The sequence below is a fragment of the Corvus brachyrhynchos genome, unplaced genomic scaffold, assembly GCF_000691975.1.
Source record: "Corvus brachyrhynchos isolate BGI_N302 unplaced genomic scaffold, ASM69197v1 scaffold32, whole genome shotgun sequence".
Lineage (NCBI taxonomy): Eukaryota > Metazoa > Chordata > Aves > Passeriformes > Corvidae > Corvus > Corvus brachyrhynchos.
Genome location: NW_008237919.1, coordinates 6,333,792 through 6,348,588, shown reverse-complemented (window position 1 = coordinate 6,348,588; position 14,797 = coordinate 6,333,792). Strand labels below are relative to the sequence as shown.

The 14,797-nt window shown below is 40.2% G+C and overlaps 1 protein-coding gene across 1 annotated transcript in view; it reads right to left on the bottom strand.

Moving 5' to 3' along the window:
• ANO6 (anoctamin 6) overlaps positions 1–14,797 on the bottom strand; it is a 68,369-nt gene that overhangs the window by 49,445 nt on the left and 4,127 nt on the right. The window lies entirely within an intron of this gene.

The window sequence follows — 14,797 nt, the reverse complement described above, 5'->3', positions numbered from 1 at the left end:
AACATTGTTATTCTTGCTGTCAAAAATGCAAGTTCTTAGTTTCTAAACTTAAGAAAAATAATGGCCTCCGTCACATTAAGAACATAAGACATAAGGGATCAGCTGGGTCACCGAATCCAGCACGAGCTTACAGACAACTTTGATTTTTAGCTTTGTTAGAAAGTTGTGAGAGAAAAATTTCTTTACTTGGAATAATCTGTTTCAGTCTTCAAAAGGGATCAAGAAGAACGGGCTGCATTTTTTTCCTGTAGCAGCAAATAAAATCCAGGTGGAAAAAGATGAGATACACTAATTTTAAGAACCCGAAGGGCTTTAGGACAGATTTGCAGAACATACTAAGTATATAAAGTTACAGATAAATTCTTGCTGATGTACTCAAAAGTGTCCAAGCAGATTGAGAGTTTTTATGCCTAATTATATTAAACACAGCATGTCCCTCAGTGACCAGAATGAATCAATCAATTTCATTAATCGATACATCAATTTCTTTACTTTAGTTAATGTGTCCCTTGCTTAATAAATTATTTGAAAAGCAAAATGTTTCATAAATGACTTTTTTTTTAAAGTATACAGCATGTTTAAGACAACTAATAAACATGTTTTCCTCTATGGTTTATTAACTCTACTTTCCAACAAGATGCATCTATATACAAATTCAGAGTAAATAGGAATTATCTAGTAGATTAGAAAGAAATTGTTCAACAACAAATTAAAAATCAAAGTAAGTGTGCATTGAGCTATATACTTGTTGAAATTAATGTGTATCTATGGAACTAAAGAAGACATGTAGAGCCCTAAAACAGGATTTGGGAGTAACCAAAACATTCAGTCCCAGAAGTGCAAACTGAAATAATGACTTTGTAACTGCTGGCTAACAGGCATTTCCTGCCTTGCTGTCAGACACTGTGGGTAATTCCCTTGGGGTTGCCAGGGTCCAGACTGGGTATAGCCCCTGTGGTGCCCTCAGAAATGTCATTATGCAGTAGAACATGGGGGGTTTAGTCTCTTAGCTGCTTTACCAATCAACAAGAAAAACTTATTTCTCTTAGAAAGCCTTGAAAATAAAAATTCAGGTTACTACATATTACAACCCGTAAATTAAATCAGTAATTGCAATCACTCCTCTTTGGTTAATACAGCTCTTACAGAAACTGGCTTTCAAGGTTCTTTTGAAAAAGAGAAATTTATAGACAAATGTGGCCAGTAAGCAGATCAATAAGACTTCAAACTCAAACTCATGAACACTGAAATAGTCCTGGTTCAACACAGTTTGTCATTGCAGATCCTCATTTGAAAGACACAAAGGAAAGGACTGGATCCTGGTTTTTCTGTTTCAGAATTTTTTGTGACTACAAAAAAGGTAAAAGGTACACAATACCACTTGATCTAGCACAAGAGACACCGCCAGATTTTCAGGCAAAGGAAATAATTTTTCAGTATAAACCCTAAACTGTTATTCTTTTTCTTCAGGACGCTACCTTCTTTTGTATACAGGATGGGGCTGCAATGATGATGACTCCAGGTTTGACTAAGTAAAACTTGTCTGTCTAGAGTTTTAACTTATTTTTGCAAATACAGGTAGCATATAGGTGGAGAGATTGAAAGGAAGAAAGATTATCTATTTGTCAAAGAATTTGCATACAGTCTTGGAGAAGTGGCCAGTGTCCCAGCTTCAGGATCTAATACACATGACACTGAGCAAGCTGCTCGAACAAGGTTTGGCCCAGCTTTTCCCAGCACAGTTTTCAAGCTAACTGCCCAGGGTGCTACTGCCAGGGAGCTCAGCACTTCTGCAGCACAGCTGGGCATTTGTCACTAAGAGAGACGATTTATAAGAGCATGTAGTGACAAGACAAGGGGGAATGGCTTCACACTGAAAGGGAATATGTTTAGAATACATATTAGAAAAAATCCTCTACTGTGAAGGTGGTGAGGCACTGGAACAGGTTCCCCAGAGAAGTTGTGGATGTCCCATCCCTGGTTGCGTTCGAGAGCAAGCTGGATGGAACTCTGAGCAACCTGGTCCAGTGGAAGATGTCCCTGCCCATGCCAGAAGGGTTGGAACAAGATGATCTTTAAGGTTCCTTCCAACCCAAACTGTTCTATGATGATTCTATGATGAAGTATGGTGCGGTATTTGTAATAGCAAAATTGGGAAATGCTCTTATTTCTGAAAAATGTGTCCCAAAGCTTTTGTCATTGGTGAGCATTTTTAGACAACTTTGAAAGAAAAGCAGGGAGTTTATCAGCAATAAACCCAGAATGGGATTAAGACCTCACTGTACAAAAGTGGTTGAAAATGAATTATTTTCTTCTGGCCCTGCAGAAGATGCATTCTAGGGATGCCTGCCAGTGCAATCTAGATCTCCCTGTTCAGCATCTTGTGTTTGTACAACCCTTGAAGAAGCATTTTACCTTCCCCACATCTTAGTAATCACTTCAGCAGCCTGCATTCCTATGAAAAGGGCCTGGGTTCCTAAAAATGCATGTCTCCTTAAAAACAGGACTTAGGCAACATGACACTCACATCCCTGTTGGATATAGTGTTCAAATGCGGTAAAAACACCATAGAAACACAGGACAAAAGGAATGAAAATGTTCTGTGCAATGCTTGGATAATTTGAGTTAAACAAGATTTGGAGCCATGCTCTTAATGAGGAAGATAAAAAGAAATCTGGAATTCCTACCAGTTTACTGAAGGAGGCAGTGGACTTAGGAGCAAAAAAAGAACAATGATTGTGTACATAAAAACTGAAACTTGCATTTAAACAAATGGCAGGAAAATGGAAGTTGCCTGGGCAATACTAATGCTGACACTGCCTAACTTCTAAGTGCTCTACTTTGCAACCTTAATGTTAACATTTTTTTAGTCATAATATATTATTAGCTGCAACCAGTTAGGGATTCTATGGCTCCTGCTGCTAACCGGTAAAATTTGCATTTAAATATGGAGAAAGATTACTGCTGGCTATACTGTATTATTTAATTATATAGTCAGTTTAGAAATGAAATTATATCTGAAGCATTTGAGTGATTCCCTTGAGCAGAAATGATGTAACAATTATTACTGCAATTGGCATGAGGAAACTTTGCTGAAAGTCTAGAATTTCACCTAATCAGGAAATTTGATTAGTGGTCCATATGTAGCAGCACTCTGTGCTGCTGCAGAGTAATCTCAAAATGCACTGCAAGAAAAGTAATCATAGTAACTGTGGACATTTTTTCTCATGGATCAAATTTTTTAAGTTTTAAAGGTCAGTTCAGAATAACATAATTAGTGTAAATTCAGTACCATGATGGAAAAAACCACAACCAACCAGTGTGGTTGTTTTAGCTTATTACAATCACTGTGAATACAAATCCTGGCTTCTGCTGAAAATTCAACTGATGATGCCCAGCAACTATAGCTGGGCAAGGTCTGACAGCTTCATGCCAGACAGCCGTGGCTTTGAAGACACAGAGGTTTCTAAACCACTTTCTGGGAAAAGAGGCATTTAACAAGAAGGATGCACGTGTGCACGCAGCTTTCTAGTAAGAGTCGTGTGGGCAGGCTGATAGAAAATAAGAATACACTTCCTCTGCCTGGCATTGAAAAGTCCACTCTTCAACTAAAGTTAAAAAATAAATACATAAGAAAATACCAACTCAACAAATTTATACACAAATACATTTGGAAAACATGAAGGCACTAAAAACAAACTCCAGAGAGAACACAAAAATCTTTCCCTGGACTTTGAGAACATGGAAGTGGAAGGATGTAAGATTGCAACACCCATTACAGTCCTCTAACAAGACTGTGGTGATGGGAAAAAATAAAGTAGATTCCTCTGGAGAGAGAATGACATGCTGAAGGTTCTGGTCATTCAGTTACTGGTAAAGAGCCCCCACCTTTAAGTGACTGTGAATGCAGAGATCAGGCACTGCACATTTACCAGACCAAGCCTTGAATTTAGGCAGGGTTCACAACGCTGTTAGCTTTCCAAGGTAATGCCACCATCAAGCCACGCCTCTGGCTGCAATCAGCCTCTTGCTGGGATGGGTGCTCTGTCATCTGGCTTGTAAGCCCAGCTGGTGACTTGTCTTTTCTGTCAGATGGGGAGTGAAACGCACTACTGCCTTGTGGTCATTCAGCTGCAGGGCTTAGCACTGCTAGGTTCCTGGCTTTCGTCCTTGGGCAGAATGCCTGCTCCCAGTCCCCAACTTTATGTTACAGGGGAGTCAGTGGCCAACAGCTTGCCTTCCGTGCAGGTTCTTACTGTGCCTTTTCACCAGTGAGTGAACACTAAGCCTGTTCACTAGCTTTACACAAGGTCAGTGGTCCACCTAGCCCAGCCTCCTGGCCCTGAGAGAATCCAGTGGTGCCTTGGGTCAAAACCACCATTCGGTGTTCCGAAGTGTAAGATGTGGGCACAGAGGCAGGGAAGCTCCCACAATATGATCAGACAGAAGCAGTATATACTTTTTTAGACCATCTTAAATGCTTTTGAGCCTGCAACTGCTTCTTATACTTCTTAGCTCTGGGATGAGTGAGGAGCAAGTTTTTAATCACCTCCTTTCCATGAGGTGGCACATTAGAAATATTCTCAGATATATTACACAGTACTACAAGCTCTGAGGCAGATGCCAAAGATATCTGAGAAAATGTACGAACAGTCCTGCCCATGAGACAGAGAGAGCTTTTTGATTGCTTGACGTGCAGCAATTTTAATAAAGTAGCAGGTATCTACCTTAAGATTTGTGCTTAAAAGAAACCTATATAGAAGGATTATTCCCTGGGTAGAGTCATACTTCAGATTTCAGAATGGTCACCGACCACCATTGTGAACAGGTCTTTCAGAGTAAGAACAGCAGGGCAGCTTTAGACCCAGCAAAGTGAGCACATGACAGTCTGGCATAAAGTGCCATTTCTAGATTTCTCTAGAAATTGTTGCCCCTTCATAGAAGATTAGCCATCCCAGATTGAGTAAATTCTCTCTAAGAACTTATCAGGAAAGAATACCCATGAATCTAAAAGTAAAAGTTTCCTTTTGCTTGGCACAGGGAATAAAAATATGGGAAATTGGTATTTTGATAGTGTATCTCAGGAGGGAGCTAACAGAACTCAGGACTATACTCTAACGATGCTGATGAAAAATGACTAGCATTGAATCTTAGATACCATTCAGCTATAAGAAAACCAAGCAGCAAGAATAATAAGGAGGAAAAAGCCAAACCCTTGTTTTCCTGCTATCTCACCTATACCTCAGTGTAATTCCAAGAAATCTTAAAAGAAGCCCCCAGAAGAAGAAATGAAAGCTTTGTTCTGGAAAGCACGGAAAGACATTTTTCTTTGGTGTCTATAAAGAATCCTGCTAAACTGTTTTACGATGTTATGAACATACCAGATGGCAGTAACACAGGAACAACCACAGGGTTTGCTCATTTTGTACAACATTATAGATCTCCAGGAGAGTACAACCAGTGCTGAGAGACCCAGCGACAGCCCTCTTCACAAATTCATTCTCACCGAGTTTCTAATCCATTTCTTCAAAACTGTGGAAGTGAGAAAATATAAAATATCAGTTTTCCAATGAAATAAAACCAAAACCCAACCAGCAGCCTTTAGAGAGTTGTTATTCATTTAAGCTAAGAATGCTTACACATCTCATTATAACAGTAGGAAAAATGCAGTGTGATGGGCTGTTAGGAGGTTAGTCATTATTCCTTGATAACAGTATGCTGAGATTTGTTCTGTTTTTGAAGAGGAGACCACAGGAGCTTTACTGCAGATTCCAATGTTTGCATCAAAGGTAAGAAAAATGACCTTTTGAAATGTGTGGATCCAGCTCCTAGAGTGTAAGACTAGAAGGTACCAGCAAGGTCATCCAGTCTGATCCCTGAACACACACTAGAGGATTTTACCTCCAGATTTTCATTTAGTTTAGTATCTGCAAACTGGAGCAATACAGAAACATGAAATCACTGAATGACTCCTCTATCCCTGCTTGCTCCAGCTTGGCACTTTGGCTGTGCAGTCTGGACCCGAAGAGCATCCTATGCCACTTGTGAGTGACATTTCTCTTCTGCACGAGCCAGATCTGTTCATATGGACTTAAACTTGGTGTTCTGAACACCAAGAGAATGACTGGCCCTAAAGATGACACAAGAAAAAGGCGAAAATAGTGACAGATATGGAAAAGAACTGGAAGACTCATCATGAAAGCAAACAGGATTTCTCTGATGTTTATTTTTGCATGCAAGGTGTTCCTAAGGAACATCCTAACGAGACAAATGGTTAATGGGTTTGTTCAGTGAACTGCACACAGTGAGAGATGCAGAAGCTCTTCTGATGGACACATTTGATCTTAGAGCACAGGATAAACATCTATCCCCAATGCATTTAATTAAACTCTCCTCCATTCCGAGGCAACAAAAATAAAGACAAGGATACACCAAACCACAGCTGATAAATGGAGTATTATTATTTATGCTTTCATCATGAATAACTCTGGAAAGTAAACAACTGAGAAAAAAACCCCACACTGGAAAACACCTACTGAACAGCTACTACCCCCAGCCTCTGGGGACTAAGATTGCAACATTTACATACTTAAATAAATTCATGGATGCTGCTGGATCCACTAATCTCAAAAGGATCATTCTCATGTTTGTGTTCTCATGTTTGGCTTGTAATCCTTCCCTACATGGACTGGAACATAGAAAGGAGCAGCAGCCTGCTACCTCAGAAGTTTATGCTGTTGTGTGAGAACTATAGGAGCAGGCTGCAGGTAATCCTGTAAAAATCAGTATTCCTACCACAGCCTGAGACAAGTATGTGAAATGGTGGCAATGTAATAGCAATCAGAAGCTTGAGCCCAAACTCCATAAAATATCATTGGTTTTATGTTTTCTTTCCCTGAGTAATTTCAGAGGAGTTAGTGAGATCTGATCTAAATCATCTCTGTTAAAAGACAGTATTGCTGATATTTTAAGAAGTAGAAAGGATGAAACCAAGAAGCGGCACAAGCTGTTTATTATTTTTGTGTGAACACTCTCCCTCCCCTGCCTAGGTCTCACACACGCCCAGAACCTGGCCTGATAAACATGCATATACTCTGAAGGCTGACTTGCTGTAGGACTGCGACAGAACGCCTTGGAGGGGACTGTAGACTTTGGCCTCTGGTCGAAAGTCTGATAAGCTGCTTTTATACCACTGCCAGTGTTGAAGGTCCCTGAGGGCCTTCTCGAATCAGGTGTTTTCTTCATTGCTTAAAATAATGTGATTTATTTTTGTTTGTTTGTTTTTTTGTCCCAGATCAACTAACACAAATCAGCTGTCCTTAGGCAGGAAATATAAAGAAGACAAGCCACTTCTGCTTTTGTCATGAGACAGATTTGCCAAGATCAACCTCAAGCATACTGTCAAAATTACTACTCCTTTACAGAGGGAACGAGCACACCCTGCCTTCCGTGTGTTTTACAGGAGGGCAGCCCATGCACAGCAGCTGCCCCAAGCTCCAAACACAGGTTTTTCAGCAGCCAAGCTGATCCCTTGGTGTTCCGCACCAATGCCAAGTCTCCAGGCAGCAGCTATGGAGCCTTTTCATTGGGAGCTGACATGATTAACCCAATCGTAATTGCAGATAGCTGTTTGGTCAGACTTCAGTGCCTATGGATCAATGAGCTATCTAATTAGAAATCTTGAGATATATTTATAAAATTCTACCCACTGCTATTAAATTTACATGTCTCAAAGGAGATACATTTGAATTTCTGTAATGAGATTCTCAGCATGTTTGCTTTAAAGTATTTCCTATACTCAGCTGTTATACAGTGTGTTTACAGGAGGGTCCCAAAAAGATACTTTTAATTACTTTAAGAATAGTGAAAATATTAAGTTTAAAGTTAAAACCTAGAGGCATTTTTTAACTTGTGTGTAGGTGCAAAGACTCCTGCCTGCAAGCATTCTTGGTGTTGGACCCAGAGTTTAGAAACAAACTGTACTTTTGTTTCCTAATCAGGAAATACTTTGTAGTTTTAGTAATTGAAGGACTCTTCAGATTTTACTGTGGTGACCAGGGGCAGGACCCAAGGAAATGGCTTGAACCTGTATCGGGGAGGATTAGGCTGGGTATTATAAAAAGATTCTTCACCCAGAGGGTGTCTGGGCACTGGAATAGCCTCTCCAGGGAAGTGGTCGCAGCACCAGCCTGACAGAGTCCATTTCAACAATGCTCTCAGGCTCATGGTGTGATTCTTGGGGCTGTCCTGTGCAGGGCTAAGAGCTGGACTCAATAATCCTTGTGGATCCCTTCCAAATCAGCTCATTCTGTGACTCTGTGATAAAAGAACTTTGCTTTTCTTGCAAACTCCAATAAACTTACAAAAACATCTGGAGCTCTACTTGTCTGGACTGCATTGCCCTTGAAGCTTTTTCTCTCCTCACTTGGTCATTGGCAAAGAACAAGTCAAAAAATATAATCCAGCATTGACTCTTCTATTCTTCAGGTTATTTTTTTTTTAATTTATTACATGTTTAAGTTTTACCAAGTATTGTAGGAACTATTGCTGGGTTGTGTGTTAAGCATTACCACCAGTTTATAGATCAAATTTTGCTATAGTGCAAAATTCCTTCTTGCATTTTATAGACAGCAGAATAATTAAATGAATTTAATTATTTTTCCTAGAATAAATCAACATATACGGAGATGATGGAAGATTTAATAGAGATATTCCCTCCATTTGGGACTAATTCTGCTTTATCTACATTATTTACAAAAATAATGCTATTCCCACTCTAGTCAAAGGGACTGCTCACAAGGGTAAAGTGTGCCTTGCTTGACCTCATCTTTGTTCATTAATGCCTATAAAAACTCCATTAGACTACTTACAGAAAAAACACACAGAAAAAACACCAATAATCTTACTAATATTGCACACAAACTAATAAAACTCTCTGGCACTGCTAGAGCCCTCTGGATTATCATCTCAGCCTTCTTATTATCTCTAACAGCAGTGCCAAACCTACAGCAGTGGAATTTTTTTTTTGCAAATAACTAATGGTATAAAGATAGTATTTTTTTTTTCCTGCTGGATAAATTACCAATGAACACATTGTAATTTTTACTATATATTAAAAGTATGCATGAAAATGCCACAGATGAATTATTTCAATTCACTGCACCCATAGCTATATTATGTTAGTCCCTTCTGTAGTTTATTTTCCTGATTAACTCAACTGGAAGTATCTTTATGCCACTGCTTAATGAGTTCCTGACCAGATAGGCGAATAGACTCAGAGAATCACAGAATCATAGAATGGCCTGGGTTGGAAGGTACCTTAAAGATCATCTAGTTCCCAACCCCCCTGCCATGGACAGGGACATCTTCCACTAGACAGGTTGCTCAAAGTTCCATCCAGCCTGATCTTGTACACTCCCAGGGATGTGGCATCCACAGCCCCTCTGGGGAACTTGTTCCAGTGCCTGACCACCCTCACAGTAAACAATTGCTTCTTAACAGCTGCACTGGCCAGCCCTCCCTTTGTGAATACTGTCAAGAGTTCATCCTCTTTCACTTTTAATTACTTTCTTTCTTAGACTGTACACAGAACTCAACATATTTTGCCTTCACTTCCATTTCCTTAACTTTTCATTTCTTCAACACTTCTTATTTTATGAGAGCCTTCAGTGAAGACCCAGGTTTGTGCTACATGAGTCTCTCCACCGATCTAAGCTCAAGTCTGGTGCTTATCTCAGGCTTTCTCGCATGACAGCAACAGACCACAGCTTCTTCACAGCCTGTTTGGTCATGGCTCTTAACTCCTCCACTGTGTTAGCATACCCTTGGATTACTAATACCAGTTCCCAGCATCTTTAGCAGGGTTGCTATACCACCAGTATTTTATAATCACTTCTCATACTTTCCAGCCTGATCTGCAATCCAGATGACATTTTTTAGTTACTATTCCTCCCACAAAGGAAGGAAGGAATCCACAATATTTCACCCACTGAAAAGTCACTAATCTCATCCCCTTCTCTTGACACAAGCCCATTACCATCACCACACCACCACGAGGTGCAGGGCATCTCAGCACAAGCTCTTCTTGCTCCCACTCTTCCTAGACAGTGAAGATTCCTTATCTGACTGTAAATTCCCAAAATAGTAATGGTTGAGGGACAGGTCACAGGTCTCTGCTGCAACCGTGGAAAAAGAACTAAGATCTTTCAGTCTGAAGAGAAGGCTCTGGGGAAACCTTATTGTGTCATTTTGGTACTAACTGGGGGCCTATAAGAAAGATGGGGACAGGTTTTTCAGTAGGTCCTTTAGAGAGGGGTGATGGTTTTAGGCTAAAGACAGTAGACTCAGGCAACATAAAAGGAACAAGTTTTTAAAAATGAGGTTGGTGACACACTGGAACAGGTTGCCCAGAGAGGTGGTCGATGCCCCATCTGTAGAAACATTAAAGGTCAGACTGGATGGGGCCCTGAGCAACCTGTTCTAGTTAAAAATGGGGCTCATGACAGGGGGCTTGGACTAGATGAGCCTTAAAGGTCCTTCCAACCTAAACCATTCTGTGATTCTGTGATCTTCCTCCACCCATGCTAGAAGCCTACAGGACAGACACACACCATGGGCACTCAAGTTTTCCAGGTGTTTAGCCTGCTGCATCAGCTGGTCTCAAACAGCACTGAACACAAAAGAGGTAGTAGCTGTTTCCTGCAGCAGAACACTGCTGTGCAGCTCATTCTGATTACTGTACTGTAAGCAGTCTCCTATGCAAATATTTAATGTCCCATGATAAATCATACCTAAAAAATGCTGGAGAACCTGACTAACCAGATTAATGGGGCCAGAGGAAATCCATCTACAAAAAAATGAAAGGAAGGGAAACAGTAAAAGCAAAGCAAAATCTGCTGTTGGTGGCAGTTCTTACAAAACTTTAATTTTCAGTTGTGTCTAAATAATATTGATGAATAGTGGTTTAGATGGAAATTATTTAATGTAAAAACTAAACTGAAGGACCTTTATACAGTATTTTGAAACTAAGCTGCTGTTTCCACCATATGAGTCACAAAAACAATTAAAAGAATGTTTATGGTCCAGCAGACTTGTAACTACACTTCTGAAAGTTCAGTTTGCATTTTAATATATTTTATTAATTTTCCAATTTGAATCTGGCTCTCATTAAGGATGCTTCAGGAGCTCACTTCTCAAGTCCATGCAGGGAACTATCCCTATGTCTACTGCTGTTACCAAATGCTTGAGAATGGGGTAGGTAAGAAGAGAATAATTCCATTGAATCAAGCAAAAATAAATTTCAGATGTCTGTATACTCCCTTGGGATGCAATCAAGACACTTCTGTCACAAAGCCTTCAGAGACGTAGGATGCGTGAGTAAATTGTGAGGGGTGGAAAAGACAAAAGATCTATGCTCAGATATTTGCATTCTTGGACTGACTACCAAACACAGTCTATTTGGTGACAGTGTGTATGACTGCCAGCTTTCATTTAGCACAGACACCAGCAATAAGAAGACAAAGTGTACAGTGTCCTTCTCTGCAGCTTTGCATTCCTACCACACTGACACTGAGACTCCCCAGTGAAAGATAAGGCCAGAATGCCAAGAAGACTTAGGCTGCTGCTGTGAGGTGGTTGTGGGTGGGAATATTCTTTTGGTAGCCAAACCAATTTGTACTGCCTCACATGTTTGAGACATTACAGTCTCCAGTTTTCATTTCAACTTCCAGATCCATCAGACTTGAACCATAACACCAGATGGTAGCAGTGTCCGAGTGGTCTCTTCTCACAGCCAGTGCAGCAGATGAACACACCCTCTTCAGAGGTAAGACTGTTCCACCTATACTCACACTCAGCCTGAGTTTGAATTGAAAACCTCTAAAAATTGCAAGTGATATTAGGCCCATCCCCTAGTGAATAATTCTTAAATTTCATATTAAAAATATATATCAAATATCAGTTTAATAATATATATTCTCTACAGCAATATTTCAGACTGTTAGAAAGAACCATGCCAAAGATATGAACTGTAGCACTACTGACAGTCCACTAAAAACAATCTGATTTTTTCTATTCATCAGGATACAGAGCTCAGCACTTGCATAATATTTTTCTCCTCACCTTTGTTTCTTCAATATAAGAACAGCACACAAACCAACCCATGGCACCTACGTCAGTGCTGTCCTCCTTGATATTCACACTGTGTTAAGTGTATAATTTTGTTAAACACGTAACTACAGCAGTTCCATATGCTAAAGGCCTGAAGCACCTTTTCTAAAGGTTTTCTCATGTCAAGCACATGATATTTAGTTTTATTATTTGTGCATTATGTAAAAAGCGCAGCAATCAGTAACCCCTTTTCTTGGCTACCCCAGTTAATCCCAAACTTAGGCTAATGCTACTTTATTTGACTTTTTAAGGGGGTACCAGACTATTTAATTCATGCCATGTAAAACAAAAGCACACTTCTGTTTGTTTCTTTCTTTTTAATCACAGCAGAAACCACCCATTTTAGTATTGGATTCCGCTTGGGGTTTGCCACATGCCTAGTGGCAAACTAGACTTTAAGTGCACAGCATGCAACCCATCATTTCCTAGGAATTGGCAGGTACGAGGAAACACTAGGATGAGGTGATTTGAATGACAACAACTTTATTGAATGACATAAAGATGATAACTTTATGGACAACACTAAGCTGGGAGGAGTGGCTGACACCCCAGAGTGCTGTGCAGCCCTGCAGAAGGATCTCAACAAGTTGGACAGATGGACAAAGAAAAACTGTCTGAAATTCAGCAAAGGCAAATGCAAGGTCCTGCACATGGGGAAGAATAACCCCTGCACCAGCAGAGGCTCAGGGCTGACCTGCTGGGAAGCAGCTCTGTGGAGAAGGACCTGGGGGTCCTGGTAGGACAGCAAGCTGTCCATGAGCCAGCAGTGTGACCTTGTGTCCAAGGAGGCCAATGGTGTCTTGGAGTGCAATTAGTAAGAACATTGCCAAGAGGTCAAGGGAGGTGGTCCTGCCCCTCAGCCCCGGTGAGGCCACATCTGGAATGCTGTGCCCAGGTCTGGGCTCCTCAGCACAAGAGAGACGTGGAGCTCCTGGAGTGGGTCCCACAGAGGGTGACAAAGACAATCAGGGGAATGGACCATCTCTCCTACAAAGACAGATTGAGGGACCTGGGCCTGCTCAGCCTCAAGAAGAGATACTGAAAAAGGACCTCACCAATGTCTACGAGTATCTGAAGGGAAGGTGTCAGAAGGATGAAGCCAGGCTCTTCTTGGTGGTTCCAAGCAATGGGACAAGAGGCAATGGGCAGAAACTGATGCACAGGGAGTTCCACCTGAATATGAGGAAGAACTTCTTTACTGTGCAGGTGACCATGCACTGAAACAGATTACTCTGAGAGGTTGTGGAGTTTCCCCCACTGGAGATATTCAAGAACTGTCTGGGTGCGGTCCTGTGTAACGTGTTCTAGGATGACACTACTTGAGCAGGGAGGTTGGATCAATGGCTAACTGTAGTCCCTTCCAATCTTACCCATTCTATGATTTTGAGAATTTCCCAGGTATATAGTAACAGATCTTATTAATAATGCTTCTCTAATTACTCTTGAAAGGTCCTTTTGTGTGGAAACGCAACATCTGTTATAGCATGTGTACATCTTCCACATCTCTGGTCTCTTCAAAAATTCAAGCTCTCTATCTGCACTTTGATATACTGCATAAAGCAGAAATCAACTGATATTAAGACAGCTTTTTGTGAGCTTTTGATTGCATTACTTTCAGTAACTGTAACACTACAGACCCATTGGAGTTCTATACCAAGTAACAAAACTCTGGCTTTTTCCTACATATTGATTTTAACGAGTTTTCTTTTTTACAAATGATAATGCCTGAAAAGTCATTTTAAAAAATCTTAAGTTGTTGAGTATAAAAGTGTAGAGTATTTTTCCTCTTAAAGGAACTTCTGGCTTGTTTAAATAGAGTAAAAATTTCAGGGAGTGACTTGTGGTAAATATCCACCATAAAATTTATTACTTAATAACCAGGAAAAGAAACAAAACTATTACTATTAAAGTTGTGCAAATGGCACAAGCTGATACAGTGGCAGATAAGTCCTCCTACACTTTGCAGACTTACCTGTAAAATTCACTCATATGTTCAGTACCGCTAAATTAAAAATACAGGAACAAAGTATACTTTCACTTTGATAGGAAGTTTCAAAACAGGAAGTTTTTCATGGAGAACTGGGAATTCAGGTATGGTAAAAATCTTTAAAAATAGATTAAAATCAGGTACATTTGTGAGGGTTGTAAGTTTCCCAAATTCTTGCCTGATTCTCTGCTCTCCTCCAGAATTTATGAATTATAAATAGCTGCAAACTGGTAATTATATTGTAATTAAATATTTATATCCTTACCCTTTGGTTTTTAGGAGTTTTGCAGAAAAATCATTAAATTAGCATTAAAAAGTGAGTGGTACCAGCAGTGTACTTTCAAATGGAACCATACTTCATTGATGTCACTGTGTGGCTTGGATTGTGCACTCATCTGTGGCCAGGATTCTGCGAAAGTGAAGTGGCAGAAGTTCAGGAGGTAAAATTACTGAAGTATGAAGAGACGAAGAAATGTAGGTAAACCATCAGTGTAACAGATATAAGAGAAAGGACATGAAGGCATGAGAAGTAGTTTAGATATTGACCAGTGTAACAGACCAGTGTTTTCTGGACCTGTGCAAGTCCCAGCTCACCAGGAAGAGTCTCTCACTGCCCCAATAGTAACTCAGAATAAATGAGAC